General features: G+C 33.2%; 2 long non-coding RNA genes across 4 annotated transcripts; one reads left to right on the top strand and one right to left on the bottom strand.

The window, feature by feature from the left end:
• The first annotated feature begins 14350 nt into the window (after nt 1-14350).
• Nucleotides 14351-18393, top strand: LOC146929738 (uncharacterized). Of its 3 annotated transcripts, none has more exons than XR_015006118.1 (5): nt 14351-14722; nt 15522-15624; nt 16604-16723; nt 17088-17277; nt 18068-18393. It is a non-coding gene; the product is annotated as an uncharacterized LOC146929738 (long non-coding RNA). The 3 variants fall into 3 exon arrangements; XR_015006117.1 differs by having other exon boundaries at nt 16604-16735; XR_015006119.1 differs by lacking the exon at nt 16604-16723.
• Nucleotides 16348-18124, bottom strand: LOC146929739 (uncharacterized). Its single transcript, XR_015006120.1, has 4 exons — nt 18061-18124; nt 17854-17917; nt 17216-17712; nt 16348-16707 (listed from the first exon to the last, which is right to left on the bottom strand). It is a non-coding gene; the product is annotated as an uncharacterized LOC146929739 (long non-coding RNA).
• Nucleotides 18394-19022: the final 629 nt, after the last annotated feature.

The following is a 19022-nucleotide window of genomic DNA, read 5'->3' as shown; positions in this document are numbered from 1 at the left end:
ATATAACTTAAAACTGATGTTTCGAAAACCAAATCAAATTGTTCAACCAATTAAACTTTGAACTTGCATGCCTTCACAAAAATTCTTTTTTTGAAAAAAAAATACAAATCAAATTGTTCAATCCTCAAGGTTACGCACGGAGTTAACCAATTGACAAAGCCTTAATGACCAGTCATAATCTAATTTAAATCGAGCACAAAACTGAATGAAAAACTTTATTAACAAATTCCAACAAATAAGAAGGGGTTCATCGTGGAACCCTAATCAGAGGTTTAGTTTCTCATGGCAACAAACATCATCAGAAAACAATAGAAAAAGATACCCTAGAGAGAACAAAAGAAGGGTGAATCCTACCTTGAAACTCTGATACTTAACATTTGCCTTCACTGGCAAATGTTTCTGAATGAATAAAATAGTGTGCAAGGGTCTCTATTTATAGCATGAGGTTACTTAGGGTTTACAAGAAAAAAATTGGGCTTTATCTGCCAATCCAGCTTGGAAAACAAGCAAAACGCGGTTTTTACCCGCACCTGGGCGCCTGAGGCAGTCCCTCATGTGTGATTTCTTGCGTTTTCATCTTATTTGTTATCGTTCTTCCATATGAAAACGCCTATGAAATTGAATTGAATTTTGTTCACTTTGTATTGTCTTCAACAACCTTCTAAGAACCTGTGATCTTCAATTCCATATCCTTGATTCTTAACGTGATGTCTTGATCTGCTGATTTACATGATTTCTCACTACAAAACACTTATAAAGTTGCATGATCTAGGATAAAACTGAATTACAATGACTCAAGTGAAAACAATACAATATGTTCCTCAACCCATTGACAACTCCTCTAAATATCATCTTATTTGTCTTCAAATGCAAATAAAAAGTAATAAAAACATAGTCAAAATGTCATATGATGCTCTGATATCAAGTACAAGATTTGCTACCTCTTCTTCATCAAAGTTTGCATCTAAATCATCCCATGTTTCCATGAGAATCTTATTCACCCTGCTCTTAAAGTTCTCCTTCAACTTCCGGTAAATTCCTCCCTTTTCCGCGTTTGGCGCTGATCTGTCTATTTTCTAGGTTCTGAGGGTGTGTAGGTGCTACTCCTACTTTGTTTTTTGTTTTTTTGTGCATCTGAAGGTATTTAGTGCAACTGTCATAAAACAAAGGTGATTTGTGGTTTTTGCAAAAGGTAATTACATTGTGTCAAGAAGTTGGAAAATATTGGCAATGGGTCAGAGATACTGATTTTGCCCTTCTTTTCTTTTAATTGATTCTGACATTGTGTATATAAAAGATGAAATTTATGTGCCCTCTTTTTGCTATAAAATGGTTCTTGTTGCGTTCATTTCATCTCACAATAAATAATATTCACATAGCACTGTGAGGGATGAAATCTGATTGTTAATTTGTGTGATTTTCGTTTGCTATAAAAGTTCACAAGGTATGCCCATTCTTTATCATGTTTTATGTTTATTTTTCATTTTTGTATCTTCTTCGAACCTTGCATTTTTGTTTATTTCACATCAACAATATATAGTTTAGTGATTCAGTTATTGATGTTTTTGTTGTGCATATGGATTGAGTGTGTATTTGAAAGCTAATTTACTTATATCTTTGAATTTGTGTTGCTATTTTTTCAGTTTCATATATGCACACAATGTGTTTCATAAAATGTTGAGTAAATTCTCATCAACATTAGCATCACCAAGTTTGATGATGTTATTTTTCTTATTCATGAATATTTCAATAAATTTGGTTATTTGTTTTTTTTTTTTTTGCTTTGTCATAAACCCAATCCATATCTTGCATATAAAGATTGTTAAATTTCTAAATGATTTATAAAAATTTAACACCCTATTATATTTATCTTTCTTTCTTTTGCTCTCCATATTTATTTGCAAAGAGAGGGAGAGAAAACTTGTGATAAAGAGTACAACTTTTATCATGTATGTGTAAATTTAGCATATTATATTGGATAGTAAGATAGGTGAGGTTTGTTGTTTTCAGAGGAAGTTGAAGCAAAGCCAGGTTTTTCTTTTTTCATTCACTTTTGCCTTCCACATTTAATGAATCATTTGCATGTATATGCTCATACAGGTGAGATTTTGAATTCATACTTTATTTAACAAATTTGTAGTGGTTTATTCACAGGGTTGTAAATTTTATAATGGTTTGTGTCACTATGGATGATTAAATTTGCAATATTAAGAATAGAAACATGCTTTTTTTTCTTCTTTTTTTGTTACGAGTTATCTTAGTTATTTGTTTTGATAACATGAAACTGCATTTAATCATTGTTAAGATTGTCGGGCTTCTTTGTTATGGCTTTGGTTCAACGCCAGAAATGTGGAAAAAGAAGCTGATATGGGTTGTTATTCGGATACAGGTTGTGATTGATCGTTATCCAACATGGTTAGTTTACACCTTATTTATTTGTGAACAGAAAAAATGTATATGGTGAGTATGTTAGGCTGCTATTAGTAAAGGGATTTATTTCCTCTTCCTCTTCGTTGCAACAAACTTCTGATACTGATGTGCGGATTAGGTTGGTGTACCAAATCGTTTACAAGTAATAAAGTATAAGTAGAGTATCGTATCCACAGGGATTGTCGTTTCGTCAAAACAATTTGCGTTACTTATTTTATAAGTTGACGATATAATAAAAGATATAGTTGCAATTTTTATCTGTTTGCAACATAGCAGTTTACTTGTTTTTGGTTGCAGAAAAGTAAGCAGCGGTTAGGATTCTTCAAATCCCCCTATTTATATTGTTGGATATTAAATAACAATAATGTCGTGTATTTGCCTTAGATAGATTAAACAAGTTATGAGGCCGTTGAGACGTGACTAACCTAGAAGGTTGGAAGCTGCACCTGCTGATCACACGGTGATCCTTACGTGTGGGGTCTTACCGTCTCTATGGTAATTGAAAGCATAAACTTAAATTGCCATTCCAGTTTTTCCTAAGGCAATTAAGGCCAATTAAGGTTCCATTAGTTCATCCCTTCTATGAATCTTAGGACACTCATAGCACACTTTCTCACACTTACTTAGTAGTTCTACAAACGAGCAACCTTAATCTACATCAACCTTACTAAGGGTTTAAGAGAATCATTCTATTTAAATGTATTCCCCGGAGTTGCTTGTTTCCTTAATTACTAACCAGTTACTAAAGGTAAGAAAAACACAAGAAGGGGGGTTGAATTGTGTTAGCTTTTTCTTCTTTTCAAACTAAGTCCAGAGTTCAGAATCTCATAGAGTTCAGATTCTAGAACAATGTTCAGAGTCTAATGCAGCGGATAATGTAGAGTGTAACAACCCGATTTTTCGCTAGATTTATTTTATTTATTTATTTATGTGTGTTATATGTGCTCTTGTGTGATTATTGCCTATGTGTGTATTTTTGGTTGGGATTGTAGAATTCGGTGTTAGAGGGGTATTTTAGTCATTTTGGACTTAGGGGCATTTTGGTCATTTTGAGAGCAGGGGTAATTTTGTAATTTTTGCTGGAAGTTATTTTGAGTGCTTAGTAAGAGTATTATTTTACCAAGTTACTAGAGGGTGTAGTAATTATTTTATTTACCGGTAAGTGACCGTTAGTGTTATATTTTACTGTTAAGTGAGTAGTAACATTTTTGAGGTTAGAATAGAAATGGGTTAGGCCCATTAAGGTTTGTGAGATGAGCCCAATTAAGTGAGCCTATATGAACTAATGTTAGTAAAGAGTTAGGGTTTTTCACCAACATTTTTCATTTGAGAAGAGAAGAGTTAGAGGCTATAGGGAAGAACAAGAACAAGGGTTAGAGGCAAGAGGGGATTCATCATCTAAGAACTAAATTGAAGCTTGGGTTAGAGATTCTTTGTGCTAGAGGTAAGAGGGTTAGGTTTCAACCATAATTCCTAACTTTTCATTTTTACCCATTTTGTGAAATTGATGAATTGAACCTAATTGATTGTAAATTTGGGTTCATGTTTAGATGCAATGTTTGGGTATGTAAATTGAATGTTAATTGAGTTGTTGATGATGAAATTACATGCTTAAATTGTGGTTATATGTATGCGTTGCAATTTTGTCCAAAAATGATGATATGAGGTGTTGTTGTGATGAATTGTTGATGAATTCATGATGATTAGTTGCTGTTGTTGTTGAGAGAGGTTGTTGTTGATGATTAAAACCTTGGGTAATCATAATTGTGGAGTTTGCTATGACTTTGTGTGGTTTTTGAAGTTTTGATGAAAAATGGGTCAAATGATGATTTTTGTCAAGAGAATGTTTTGGGGCAAATTTTATATGGAATTGAGTGTCTTTTCATGTTTAGAAATGTTTAAACAAACTTTGGGATCAAATTTGGGCATTGGGAAGTCAAAAATTGGGGTTTTGGGGTGAAAATGGCTCTTTTTCCCGAGACTACTGTCATAACTCGCAACGCACTTTCAATGGCGAGTTGGATGCGAGCAGCAGGGGCTCCCTGGAGCCAACTCGCAATGGCGAGTGAATTTACTCGCAGTTGCGAGTTGCACAGGGCAGAACCCCCTGTTTCGCATTCTTGCATCTTTTTCCCTCGTTTCTGTCGTGAACTGGTTTTTGGTACAAACATGAAAATTGTAGATAATATTTTTAGCTTTCTAAGGGCGTTGGTTTGACTTGAATATGATTCTTGGTTTTCAAGTTATGGGGAAAATACTCTTGAAAAGTTTTGTCGAAAAATCCTGCATAACTAGTTCTAAGTCGACCCAATCCTCGTGGAATGTTTTTAATCTTTGAAACTTGATTTTTATGAGTTCAACTAAGGTGGTTAAACTGTGATGTAGTGAACCTACTTGTTTTACTTATAAATTGGGAAATTCTTTGAAAAATGATAATTGAGACGAACTTTGTGATTTTCATGAATTCGTCGCATTTGGCCGGTGAAACGCCAAGGTATCCTCTACTGCATTCATATGTGACCTAGTGGTATGCCTAGTTGAGGCATTGGAACTCGTTTACTTGGTTTTGGTTAAATGACTCAATTATTTTCAATATTGTGATTTTTGAGACGAACTTGATTGAAAATGATTATTGAGGACCAATTGCTTATGAACCCTTTATGATTAGATTGATATGATTATGAGATGATATATGAATGGTTGTTAGGTGATGAATATCATGTTTGTGATCATATGTTGTAATTGTTCTTTTATTTGGAATGTAAGGAACTATGTGGAGATATGAAACTATACGATATAGTTGAATGATGATTATAGCCGTTGACTTATAGCCGTTGATTATAGCCGTTGAATTGTTGTGAACATATGCATAGTGAATTGAGTCATATGTTCATGCATCATATGTCATGTCGGATGTTATATCCATATTGCCGTTGACTATAGTCGTTGATAATGATGTTTTTGTTGCATCATGGGTGACGACCTTGAGGTGTTTGGTACCACATGCATCTAGATGAGTCTAGAGCCATTGCATACTTGTTGGTGAATTGAAATGCATTTGAGTTGTGAATGATGATTGAATTTGTTAATTGTTGATTAAGATGGTTGATTTTGTGATGTGTGTATGATACACTTGTGGATATGAACTTGAGATGATAATATTGAATGATGTGAATGTTAAGAATACTTGTGAGTACGTGTATAGTTTGTTATCCATCGTTCTTAAATGTATCTTTCATTCTCAAAGTTTCTTTTTAATTTTAACTGGATTATGATGATGTAATGCTAACCCTCAGTGGTTTACCACCTACCTTTCTGTATGGACGGGTAGATGGAGTGCAGGATGCTTAGACTTGTGTTGATGTTGCCGAGGAGCGGAGTTCCTCTTTTTATGTGTAAGTGTCTAGATTAGGGCTCTGATCTAGGGTAGTTCTTGCACGTTGGATTTCTATTTGATTATGTAGTTTTGGTGTTGAGACATTATTATGTTGAGATTTGAGATATCATTGTATCTGAGATTGGAGGATGTTATTTTTGTATCTTTATTATGAGATTTGTAGTTGTTATGGATTATATATGTATTCCGCTGCTATGTGATGTAACATGATCTTTTTGCATGTATGTTTTAATTTGGAAGACGTAGCATCTATTTCTAGAATATATTTGTATATTCGCGCGTTTTACCGCTTAATAGAAGTAGGGTGTTACATAGAGAGAGAGAGAGAGAGAGAGAGAGAGAGAGAGGTAAGAGAAAGACACAAAACAATTATACATGTTCCTTCCACAATCCGGAAGTAGTCCTGTCCCCCTTGCACTTCCAAGGAGAGTTCACAAATGCTTAAGCACACAAGCAAGAGACTTCAAATACTCAAGCACACAAGCAAGAGATTTCCTATGCTCAAGCACAAAAGAAAGAGACTTATAAACAAACAAAATTACACAGAAAGATGTTTGGTTTGAACATTTGATATACAATCAGTGGTGTTCACAATACAAATCAGATACAGACTCTTAAGAATCTAGAATTTCTAAGATATGAAAGTTTATAAGAAATTCTAAGTGAACTGATGTGCAACAATTTCAGCAGAGTTTTAGCACAAGTAAATTGTTGTTGAGTGTCTACAAATATTCAAGTCTTCATTCCTTTCTATAGAGGTATGAGAGATACGTTGTAGAAGTGCCAGCACATCAAAAGAGTCGTTGTTGAAGCTTGATCATCACCAATGATCTGTTGCTTCATTTGGTTAATGTCCTGGGAGGGAATAATTTGAAATTCATTCCTTGTATGTAGAATTAATCAGTGTAGACACAGCTGTAACAATACTATGTGCAGACAAGAGAGTGGAGTAAGGGAGTAGTGGTAGTGCAATTGTACTATTGTCCTTTTACTATGCTTTTTAGTGGATAAACATCCAATGCCTTCTAATTCATTTGAAATAGTTGTTGCTACAGTCTTCTATTCCTTTTGCAACCTTGTGTCTTCAAATAACCAAATAAACTGACTTCTGGGTTCAGACTCTGACTATCAGCTTCTGATGGTCTTCAGACTCTGGCTTCTTCAGACTCTGACTTGCAACATAAGCTTCCTTTGTAAATTCCTTTGCTCTCATTTGTTCTTCCAGAACCAATACCTTGTTTTAAGACTTATAAATTTTAGTCTATGGTCATGCACACTTAAGCAAATATTAGTATATCAAATTGAACTTTTAATAACTTATTATCATTAAAACTCAAGGTGGTAATGTTAAACATATGTTGTTCCAACAGTTACATCCTAGGTTTAGCAGAGTTACTACTCAATCTTAGTAATGTCACCTCCTAAGTACTTACTACTAGGGTCAACTCACTTTCGGTATCTTTAGCTAGTTAATAAATAATTACTTCCAAGATAGATAGTTGCTAGTCTAATGATACACGTATGTATCTCTTAAAGCCAGTAGGGCTGGTCACGACATTTTCCCACTCCAGTCGTCACATGAATATACCTTGCTATAAATTTGAAACAATTCTAAACAGACAGTCAAAATCAGATTATTTACACACTTAGAGGACTTTGAGGGTTATAACTTGGCTTAGGTTAAGGGTGGATATATTTTGAAAAAGTAAGCTAACAAAAGAACTTGGAGTTAGTTCACTAACCTAGGGATTCCTACTAAACATTAATGTGTTGTCACCCTTCCTTCCTTGATTCAAACAAGATGGACAAAACAATAGAACCATTTGTCTTTTTATTTTTTTGACAGAAACATAATCTTTTTTTTAAGAGACCATTTTTTTTTTTTTGGCTCTTGAGTAAACATCCATCCAGTGATGTTCTCCGATCATTGAAGATATTATTGTTATGTGTATAAGAGTAGCAACAATACTGTTTTGATTTTGAATTGATATCTATTATGAACATCTATTACATCTATATATATACATAATACTGATACTATAAACTAGGAATGAATCTCAATTGCATAATGACTAAGAATTGCAATTGATTCCTGTGAGTCAACTATACTATAATGACTATGAATGACAATTGATTGTCATGAGTCAACTATATGATTTGTTGCTATCTAAACAATAACTACAGGAGATATTCTCTACATGATAATTATCCTCTAATATGCCCCCTCAAGATAAAGTTACCATTAGTAACTCTTATCTTGGAAGAAAGATCATTAAACTTGGTAGTTGGAAGAGGTTTGGTGAGGATGTCAGCAAGTTGGTCTTTGGTTGAAACATGTGAGACATGGAGTTGATTTGCTTGCACTTGTTCACGCACAAAATGATAGTCCATGGAGATGTGTTTCATCCGAGAGTGTAGGACGGGATTTGCACACAAGTATGTAGCTCCAACATTATCACAAAGAATTTTTGGGGGATTCCTCTGGTGCACCCGTATTTCGCTGAGAAGATTACGAATCCACATAACTTCTGATGCTGCAGTAGCAACAGCCCTATATTCTGCCTCGGTTGATGAGCGAGCTACCGTACCTTGCTTCTTTGAAAGCCAAGAGATGGGATTGGAGCCTAGGAAAATGATGTAAGCTGAAGTAGATGTACGATCATCAGTATTTCCGCCCCAGTCAGCATCCGAATAGGCAGTGAGATTGTGTGTGGTTGTAGGTTGTAGAAGAATGCCATGGTTGATTGTGTTTTTGAGATATCGTAAAATTCTTTTGAGATGTTGGAGATGAAGAGTGGTGGGTTTGTGCATGAATTGTGCAAGTTTGTTGATGGAGAATGATATGTCAGGTCTGGTAAGGTTTAAATATTGAAGAGCCCCAAGAATGCTTCTGTATTCGGTAGCATTTGTAGCTGGAGTTCCATCATGGAGCTGAAGAGTGGCTGTAGCTGAAAGTGGTGTGGGTGACGGCTTGGCACCCTCCATATCAAACCTTTCGAGAATGTCTCTTATGTGTTTGTGTTGAGACAAAAGTATGCCTGAAGTTGTGGGGATGATCTCTATAGATGAATGAGTGAAGTTGAATCCACAAGTAGGCGAAAACACTTTAATGGGTAATCTTTATATTTTGAGGAGTAATTGTCAGAGAAATATTTTATTCTATTTACTTTTTAATTTTGGAAAATTTTGTAGCAATTAAGCATTGATTTTGAGTTGTTAATATTGTATCTTATTCATTTTTGTAAATTCCTTATTTTATGTAATCTCCAAATCCACATAAGTGAGTTTTGATTTCATTCCTTACAGCATTTTGATTTTCATTTGCTTCCATCATAAAATGTTATATGGGTTATTAATTTGATTTTATTTGGTTTCGGGAATTCATTAAATGGGTTATCATTCATGCCAATAGATTTTGTTTATGGTTGATTTCAATTTTATGGCTTCTTACTCTTATAGTTTTTGTTTCTTTTTGAGTTCCTCGACAGAGGAATTCAATTTGAGCTTATGTAAAAATTGTTAGTTTACGAGATATGATTTTGTATTTATGGTTTGGTCATTTGGTGTTGTAATTTGTATCATTTTCTTTAGGATTTTGTGTTTGGTCATTGGTGTGGATGTGATTATGACATTGAACTAGTGTCTGGTATATCTGAGGCAGAAAGGTGGGTTGGGGCAATCCTCATAGTTTTCTGGCGAGTTGTGTTGGACAATCATTGCAAGAAATACAACAAGACACTGGGATAATGGGGTTGTCCAATCTACCCTCTTTTGAACATGATGAGTTTTCTTAAGCCTTAAATGTTTTTTTTGTTAATTACTTTTAATTTATCATGATGAGTTTAGCTTTGCTTTTTGGCTATGCACTGACCTTACTCAATAACCATTACTTGAAATTTCTGAATTTCCAGTGTCTAGATATCCTTTTTTCCTTTTTGACTTATTTTAAACACAAATTTCATATGTTAATGCTATCTTCTTTTTAAATTAACCACTGCTTTCGTACAATATGTCTCCAGCTTATTTGTTTGATCAGTATATTGTCAATTGTCTCCAACTTTTTTTTTTGTTGTCAAGTAGCCTAGTGGCTAGAGCTCACATAATTTATACTTTCTACTAAAAGGTTCTTCAACTTTCTTTAAATATCACGATATTTTTCAATGCTTTATTCTTCATAAGAGAAAGTGGGTTTGGGGATTTGGTCTCTTCATATTGTGGATATCATTTTGTGTTCTTTTGAACTTATGTAATGACATCTTTGCGAAACATAGGTTTATTCTTAATTTTATTTGACGTTGTTGTTTTTGCTGTAAATATTATATTTGTAAATCGACAATAAATTAATTTGTGCGGACACTGCAAATATAATAGACATTCTCAAATTTATGTAGTAACTTTTTAATGTAATACTCTTTTTTAACTGGAATTCTCAAATTTATGTAGTACTCGATAGCACACAGCAGTAGTTTATTCTTAACTTATTAGTGTAGTACTCTTTTTTAACTGCTTTGTAGGTTTTTTTTTTTTTGACATCTTGGATTTCGTTTTCAGAATTGAAGGTGAACGTGATTTGTTTGTATTTCTTCCGTTGTGGTGATATTGATCGGTCCGTAATAGTCTATGTTTTCAGAAACGTGTATGTGTATTAACTAGTCTAGTACCCGTGCGTGACGCACGGGTGGAAATAATAGTTGAAAAAATTATAATTACTTCAAGAGATACTTTACCTGAACAATCCAACCAAATAGACAAATACAAATCTTATACAAAATTTCAAACAACCGAAAAATCTTGACCTTCACAAACTGAACAACAAATAGAGCACATTCAACCTTTCCACTGCCAAGTTATATTTTCTTGTAACAATAACATATCTTTTAGAGAAAAAAAAACCAATTCTACAAAAATTAAAATCAAACCAACAATCACCACCCCTGCGATCTTATTTATGTATTACAAAAATTTATTATAATAAATACGACTGTTTAAGAATAAAAAATCAGTCAAATCTTCAACGTAAATGACGAATGCAAGTGTCGATATGCAACACATGAGAAATTGAAAAGTTTTCAATCATAGACACTCACTATATACTTCTCTACCTCCCCCATCCACCTCTGACGTTCCTCTACTCACTACCCTTCCCCTTGAACATGATCAAAGTGTTTGGATAGAGTCAAAGTGTTTGGATAGAGCCAAGCAAACATTTCAACATGAGCCTCCACTAATCGATCAAAGTGTTTGGATAGAGTCAAAGTGTTTGGATAGAGCCAAGCAAACATTTCAACATGAGCCTCCACTAATCACATGTCAGCAACAACCATGTCACTAATCACATGCCACTTCAATAAGAAAACGTAATTACGACCAAAATTCAAGTGGTTGATATATGCAATGGTTGTTTAGAAAGTTTATATTGCATAGATTGTCGGTCTAAAATAGTTTTACATTGTTATTTAATTAAAACTATTGATTTGACGTATCATACTTTGGCAATGCATAATAATTTTACACATGCATCCAATGATATATTCTCATATCAATTAATGAATATGATAACCCACGTGTTTTCATATCTATTAATTGACGTGACAACACACCACTTCATATATGTGTAAAATCATTGTACATTTACAGAGGCAAAATATAGCAAATTTTAACCAATTTCATAAAAAATAATGAGTGTTTAGCCCAAATCCAATCCATCCAATCCAATCCAACAAATAAGTGTTTAGCCCAACTAAAAGAGTAAAATGGTATTTAGGGTTAAGAGTTAATTTATTTATTTATCTTATAACTAGACCATCGACCCGTGCTCCGCACGGGTCCTACCAGCTTACACATGCGCGTTTGAAGTTACGATTATTAGTCTCTTCCTATATTAATTGGTTATAACTGAATCAATATGTAAGTAATATTTTATAAAATTCCAATTACGATAAATATTAGTCGCATAATGGTGACTTTAGTAATATAATTTGTTGCTACCATTGGAATGCAATAAATCAAAATATCGTACAAAAATCATTGATTTTTAGCACAACTTATCTTACATTACGAAATACTTTTGGATATACTACATTTGAAGTCACATTGGCATCTTGAACATTTTCATCCATTGTAAGCATCTTCAATCCATCTCTGGAGGTAACTCTTGATATTGCAACATATAACCGACCATGTGAAAACACATGACTTGGCAAATATATCTCAACTTTCTTCAGAGATTGTTCTTGACTTTTGTTAATAGTCATTGCGAAAGAAACAACTATCGGAAACTGTCTCTGTTGAAATTTGAAAGGTAGCATGACATCAGAAGGAGTAAGAGATAATCTTGGTATAAAAAATTTTCTTGCATATATTGCTTCGAAATATGACCTTTCCTTCAGGCACAAATTTGCCCATTCTAGTTATGATTAGTCTTGTGCCATTGCATAATCCTGATCTTTGATCTGTATTCCTTAACAACATCACTGGAACACCAACCTTTAACCTGAGTTTGTGATTTGGAAGACCAGGTGTATTAATTGTGTTGAGAAATTCAGGAGTGTGGACAACATCAATTGCATCGCCATTCGGGTTTGTTGCTAACGGCGAATCTTAACTCAGAACCATTTTTGCTTCGCCTGGAATCAAATCCAATATATAATCGTTTATTTGTTTGACAATTAAATGCTTTGGAGTTAATATGGACTTGTCTTGAAAATAAGCTATATCAGTCATGCTATCTAATATATTTGGATAGGTGATCTTGACAATAGTCGCAATAGAATTCTTTGTGTTCATTATAACTTATAGTATTATTATTGCTTTCCATTAGTGATATCGGCAAAAGGAGTGCGCGAACTTATATTACGACTTTTTTTACCTCATATATACGAATACAATGATTCTCTTTAGAGGATTCTTGTGAAACTTGTTGCCCATTTCATGCTCAGTTTGATTTTTTTTCCTTCTATGCTTTAGATAACAAAGTCAATGGTTCATTTTTTGCAATGCCGATTAGTTGTCCATCAGTTAGGTATACACACACACACACACGTGTGGAGTCCTCCCATACACATGCGGCTCATATCATAAGTACTGCACAATTATAGATGTAAAAACAGTGCATGCTTGCTGATATATACGTGCTTTGTGTATCTCGATACAATAACAACTCTTCGTTTTGGATAGGTGATCTTGACAATAGTCGCAATAGAATTCTTTGTGTTCATTATAACTTATAGTATTATTATTGCTTTCCATTAGTGATATCAGCAAAAGGAGTGCGCGAACTTATATTACGACTTTTTTTACCTCATATGAATACAATGATTCTCTTTAGAGGATTCTTGTGAAACTTGTTGCCCATTTCATGCTCTGTTTGGTTTTTTTTCCTTCTATGCTTTAGATAACAAAGTCAATGGTTCATTTTTTGCAATGCCGATTAGTTGTCCATCAGTTAGGTATACACACACACACGTGTGGAGTCCTCCCATACACATGCGGCTCATATCATAAGTACTGCACAATTATAGATGTAAAAATAGTGCATGCTTGCTGATATATACGTGCTTTGTGTATCTCAATACAATAACAACTCTTCGTTTTATGCATGATTGCATTTTGGATCCACCAAAGTTACATAACGGTACAACTCATAACCAATGTCTTTTGTATGGTGTGTACCCAAAAGCATATAATCATGCGACACATATTGCATAACAAAAAAATGCAATGTCAATTAAACTTCTCTAAATAGCGGTAAAAAGAGCATTGTAAACAAAGTGCATCAATAAACAATAAAAGCACAGAAACTAACAACAATATCCTATGACCTTAGTTTGTGAATCGATCTAAATAAATTTATTACTTAAAAAAAACACGTCAATTAAACTTTTCTAAACAACGGCAAAAAAGAGCAATGTAAAGGAAGTGCATCAATAAACAAAAACACCACAGAAACTAATGGAGAGCATTAGCATATGACCTTCATATGTGAATCAATCTAAAAGGCCCTAAGCCCCAAAATTTCTACAAATAAATTTTTTTACCAAAAAAAAAACTATTTTTTTAAAAAAATTACCGGGATTTTTTTTTACTTGAAAAAATATGAAAAAAAAATTTTTACCGGGAATTTTTTTTTTACCGAATTTTTTTTAAAGTAAAAAAATATTTTACCGAAACTTTTTTACGGAAAAATATTTACTTGAAATCAACATTAAATGATGGTACCAAAGTTTGCATAACACACCAAGGAGACATTAATGATGACATGTCCACACTTGAGAGGGAAATTCAAATTTGAAAACTTGAAATCAACATTAAATGCATCATTAAATGATGGTACCAAAGCTTGCATAACACACCTAGGAGATGTGTTTGGGAGGGAAAACACAAAAGCAATTAGGGTTAAGCATTTGCTTGACCTAACTGGCTTTTATAATAAGTATGATATGATATGATATGATTTATTTTATTTTCCCGTGAAAAAATTAAATAACTCACATCAAAATCAAAATATCTAGAGACTTCTATTCTATACCAACGTCTCTCTGTCTTGTTTCTTTTTTCTCTTCTACCTCTCTACTTCTCTCTACAGATCTCCACCGGACACAGCCGTCTCTACGTTGCCGTCCGGCCTTCTCAAGCCACACCACCACTATTTTCGAACTCATCCCTTCCTTCTCTATAAAGCGTTAATTTTTTCGGGTCACCGGAGATCTCCTTCCTTTGACGAATCTAAATCATCCAACAACATAATATCGTCGTTGTTTTCCGGCTACTGCATGTGTCATCCCAAAGCTTCTAAGTCCTTAACCACAAATGGAAATGAAATCTGCAGACGACGCCGTAGCTGAGATAAAAATAGATTCAGTAAACAACGCAACACCAAAGCTTAGATCTAAAACGGTGAGGGTTCATCTCTGTTTTTAGCTTCGTTTTTTGTTTTTATTGATTATGCATGTACTTTCATTGGTCTCTGATTTGTTGATTTTTTTTAGTTTCGAACCTAAAACGTCTGTTATTCTACTTGTAACATAGTTTTTGTTATCTTTCTAAAACCCTAACCTTTTTCAATTGAATCACTTTGATTGAACCTAATGTTGGGATTTGTGGTTAAGACTTTTATTTTATGAGTCTGAGACTGGGTTTGGGAACCTCTTGTTTTGCCAATACACTCCTCTTTTGGTCCATATCGCTTCAAAATGAGATTTTAAAAAATTTAATGAAAAATAAAAAAGGATGGGGAATGAGGTTTTAAAAAATAAATGAATAAATAATAAAGGTTAGGGTTTTGTAAAAAAGAACATGTTATAAGTTGCACAAAAACCTTTTAGACCTAAAAATCAGTAATACTTCTCTTTTTTGTATTAACATATGTATATAAATTATACATGATTTAGGTAGAAATCGTTTTATCAGCTGGGTTTTTTTGGACATCAAAGTAGAACATGTGAGTAACTTGATATGATTTTAGATTTGTTTTGATACATGGACTGTTAGTATTATAGATCTGTCATCAATTCAGTATCCTTTTTGCAAGTCTTGTTATAACTATGTTTTGCCTTTGGCTTTACGTTCTTCTCTCACAAATTTAATTCCCTATTGTGTTCTTAGATTTTCCCACTTTCCCTTAACTTTTGAGTTTGTTTTCTTTGTTTGAGGTTAATTTTCCAAGAGTCTAAGAAGGCTGATTTCTTTTGAACAGGTGTTTGGGGTTAGAACCCAAGCTGGTTGAGGATGTTGGGATTGTTGGTGATCCAATGCAGGGAAAAGTACACTTTAGTGTTGTTAGTGCTGCAAAGCCACAGGTGACAAATTATCCCTTTACCATAGTGCTTTCAAAATTGAATTTGGTTGTTATTTCCTTTAACATGATTCAAATTCAATTTGTATATTTTACCTATTCAAATCTCTCATGAAACCACAAACATATTTAATTTAAATTATTTATCTGGACTTATCTTTTGGATTTGTTCTCATTGAATACAATTGTAACTAACCTACCAACTTATGCTCTTTCTCATAACCACAAGTTTTCAAAAGATGGATATGGAGAATACTTGCTAGTGACTCATATGTCATACAAACGTGATTAACCATTATAATGGACTTGCAAGTAAAAACTACTTTTGCCATGACTTTTAATGAACTATCCTAGTCAAACTGTGAACTTGAATTTCATTGTGTGTCAATTGGACTCCTCATATTTTCCTTTCATGCAGTAAGTGAATAAATAGTAATAATATAAGAATAACTCGCTGAAACAAAAATGAGTAAGATGGCTACATCATATGTTATATTTCTTCCTTAATCTACACAAATTTGCATGTGATCATGTTCCTATTGACATACTGGTTGACATTATATGCACCTTTTATGGACTCTTGGTGTGTTGCAAATCATTAACCATTCTTGAATAGAATGCACACTGCTTAGAAAATCTGTTTCTTTGTAAATGTGATTAGGTAAATAGATTAGATTTTAAAATAAAAAAACAATTTAAACATGAATATAATGTTTTGCTAGTAGGGTTGATTCAAGATGCTTAGAATTCAAACCATCAACTTGAATATTACATAAAAACTGCTCCATAACAATAATAAATATCATTGATAGCATTTTATACTGTTAAGGTGTTTTAGCACTTGGTTTTAATCTTCCCACATAACCAAAACTAAAGAAAAGTTTGGTCTTTTCTAATGTCCGAACATGTACTATCTCTTTGCATCTGTATAGTTCAATATGCCTGTCTTTCTCTGATCAGTGACTCATAATCTATACCTCCAGTGCTCAGATTACATTGTAAAGGTAAAGCCTTGTTTGAAGCATCACTACCATTTCATTGTGGAGTCTCAAGATTGCTCACATGAAGGCTGGTATTTTGATGCACTCTGTCCAGAATTGCAGGTAAAATTTCATGTCAGTGTTCAAATAAATACTGTGTTTGAATTGCAATTAAAGACCTCTAATCCTATATTTGAACAACAAACATTATTTTCTTCTCAATTTATGCCTCAAAAGTTAGTTAAAACCACATCTACAATGTTTACAAAATATAGTTAAAGTTTGCAAACTTTAATCCAAATAGTTAAAGCAAATCAGTTTGCACCTATTTTTATTATATGAAAGAACTAGTGATTTTGTTGTCTTGCTTATGAGGGCTTCCAACTGTTGTTAAGATTTAAATGTGTGTTTAGATAGATTGCATTTTATAATAGAGAATACAAAATTTAAACTTGAATATAACATGTTGCTGGTGTGGTTGCTTCAGGCACGGCTCAATAACTAATAGACTGAATTTATCAGACAACATGAGAAATGCATATAACATGAGATATGCATAAACAACAGTAGTTCACTTTGCAAAGAGAGTATGAAGGGTTCAAGTGATTCACATACCTATCCCAAAGAGAGAGTATGAAGGGCTTGGAGCACAAGGGATGGAATGCACTTCAACAAAGGTAACATATATAGAAAATTAAATCCAAATAAGACAGTTATATGGTAGGTTTGTAACCTATATAGTAGCTCTGTAGGTATTATATGGGGAAGGATTATTTAACAAGTGGATGCAAAAAAAATGACAAACAATTGCAAGTGGATGTTACTATAATCTGATTTAATTCATTGATTGAAATAATATATTTTATTCTTCTTTGAACAGTGGGATTCTTCTTTGAACATGTTAGTTTTCTTTTTTAAATTGGTGTTTAAATAGATTTCCATTTTATGTTATTGACCCTTATTTTATGATGATTCTGCATGTTAAACTATATTTACAAATTTCAAAAGAAAATGTAAATTTTTGGGAAATATTCTAATTGTTGTATCTTTTTGTTGTGCCTTCATGTTGCTGGTGTGATTCCTTTAATGGTCCCATGAGTTGTTGTGAAAACCTGTAGTTTGGAGACAAAGGTGTGGTAAGAAATTGCATGAATAAACTATTAGTTTGGAGACAAAAGAGTGCTAAGAAATTGCATGAATAAACTATTGAATACTCGTGCAGAATGAGAGAAAAACAATCCATGAATTTGTACATGTCATGTAGAAAATAGGACACAACCCAATAAGAAAACGTGTTTTATTCCTCTAATATATCACCTGCATCATTAATTTAGAGCATGAAGAACACAATTAATGAAAGCATAATTCTCAATCATGAAGGACAGATTTATCAAAAAACTTGAAAAAAAAAAAATTCAATGACAAGAGAAATGAATAAACATTAAAGTTGATTCAATTACCTTGCAGGTTGGAGATGGCAAGAGTTCAAGTAGAATGAAGATGGCAAGAGTTCAAGAAGTGAATGGCAAGTGAAGAGGAAATCTTGTGTTTAAATACTACCTCTTTTGACAAAATATTCATATACATAGTAGGTTTGTAACCTATATTGTAGCTTTGTAGGTCTTATATGAGGAAGGCTTATTTAGCAAGTGGATGAAAAAAATGACATCCATTGCAAGTGGGGATGTTAGTTAATTTAAAAAATGCCCAATGCGGGAAGCCTACCATGTCATTTAACATACAAAAATAAGGATACTATATTTTATTCGCGTTTGAACAGTGGGATTTTTTTATGGCTGTTGTTAAGATTATTGATAATCTTTAAAAGTTTATTTTGGTAAAAAAAAAAGTCACATGTTACATTAGAGATTAGACTGGTTTGTGGTTTTTGACAAATGTTGGTCGTAGTAGCTTTTTTTTTGTCTTGCAGAATATTCCAGTAGTTATGGCCAAGCATTCTTTTTTTTTTTTTTGGTCATGAATGGCCAAGCATTCTATTATGAATCTATTATTCTGGTCAACAATGTAATAAAGATTTCATTTGTACGTGTCAAGACATTGTTGCATAAACATATTTGTTTCTATATATTTTCATAACACATAACAACTTTGATTTTTTTTATGGAAAATGTTAACAAGTGCCCCCAGAGCACTGGTTAAAGAAGCTAAAAGAAAAAAGTGAAAGTCAAAAAAGACATTTTTTAATCTTTTAATGCATTGATTACACAGCTTTCAAGACAAATATTACTACATTTGCTCCCTTAACCAGTGCCCGGGAGACACCATTTAACAAGACCCTTTTTTTATTTGTGTGATAGTAGTTAAGTAACAAGCGATCATCACACATAATAGTCCTCCTATGCATTGGCACGGATCACACACTACTGGTATCTTGTCATCTTGAACATTAAACGATCATAAC

Source organism: Medicago sativa, chromosome 4 (assembly GCF_051527215.1).
Source record: "Medicago sativa cultivar Bolivia chromosome 4, Bolivia_mono, whole genome shotgun sequence".
In the NCBI taxonomy this organism is placed as follows: domain Eukaryota; kingdom Viridiplantae; phylum Streptophyta; class Magnoliopsida; order Fabales; family Fabaceae; genus Medicago; species Medicago sativa.
The sequence above is the reverse complement of the archived record's forward strand: the minus strand, read 5'-3'. Positions and strand labels throughout refer to the sequence as shown.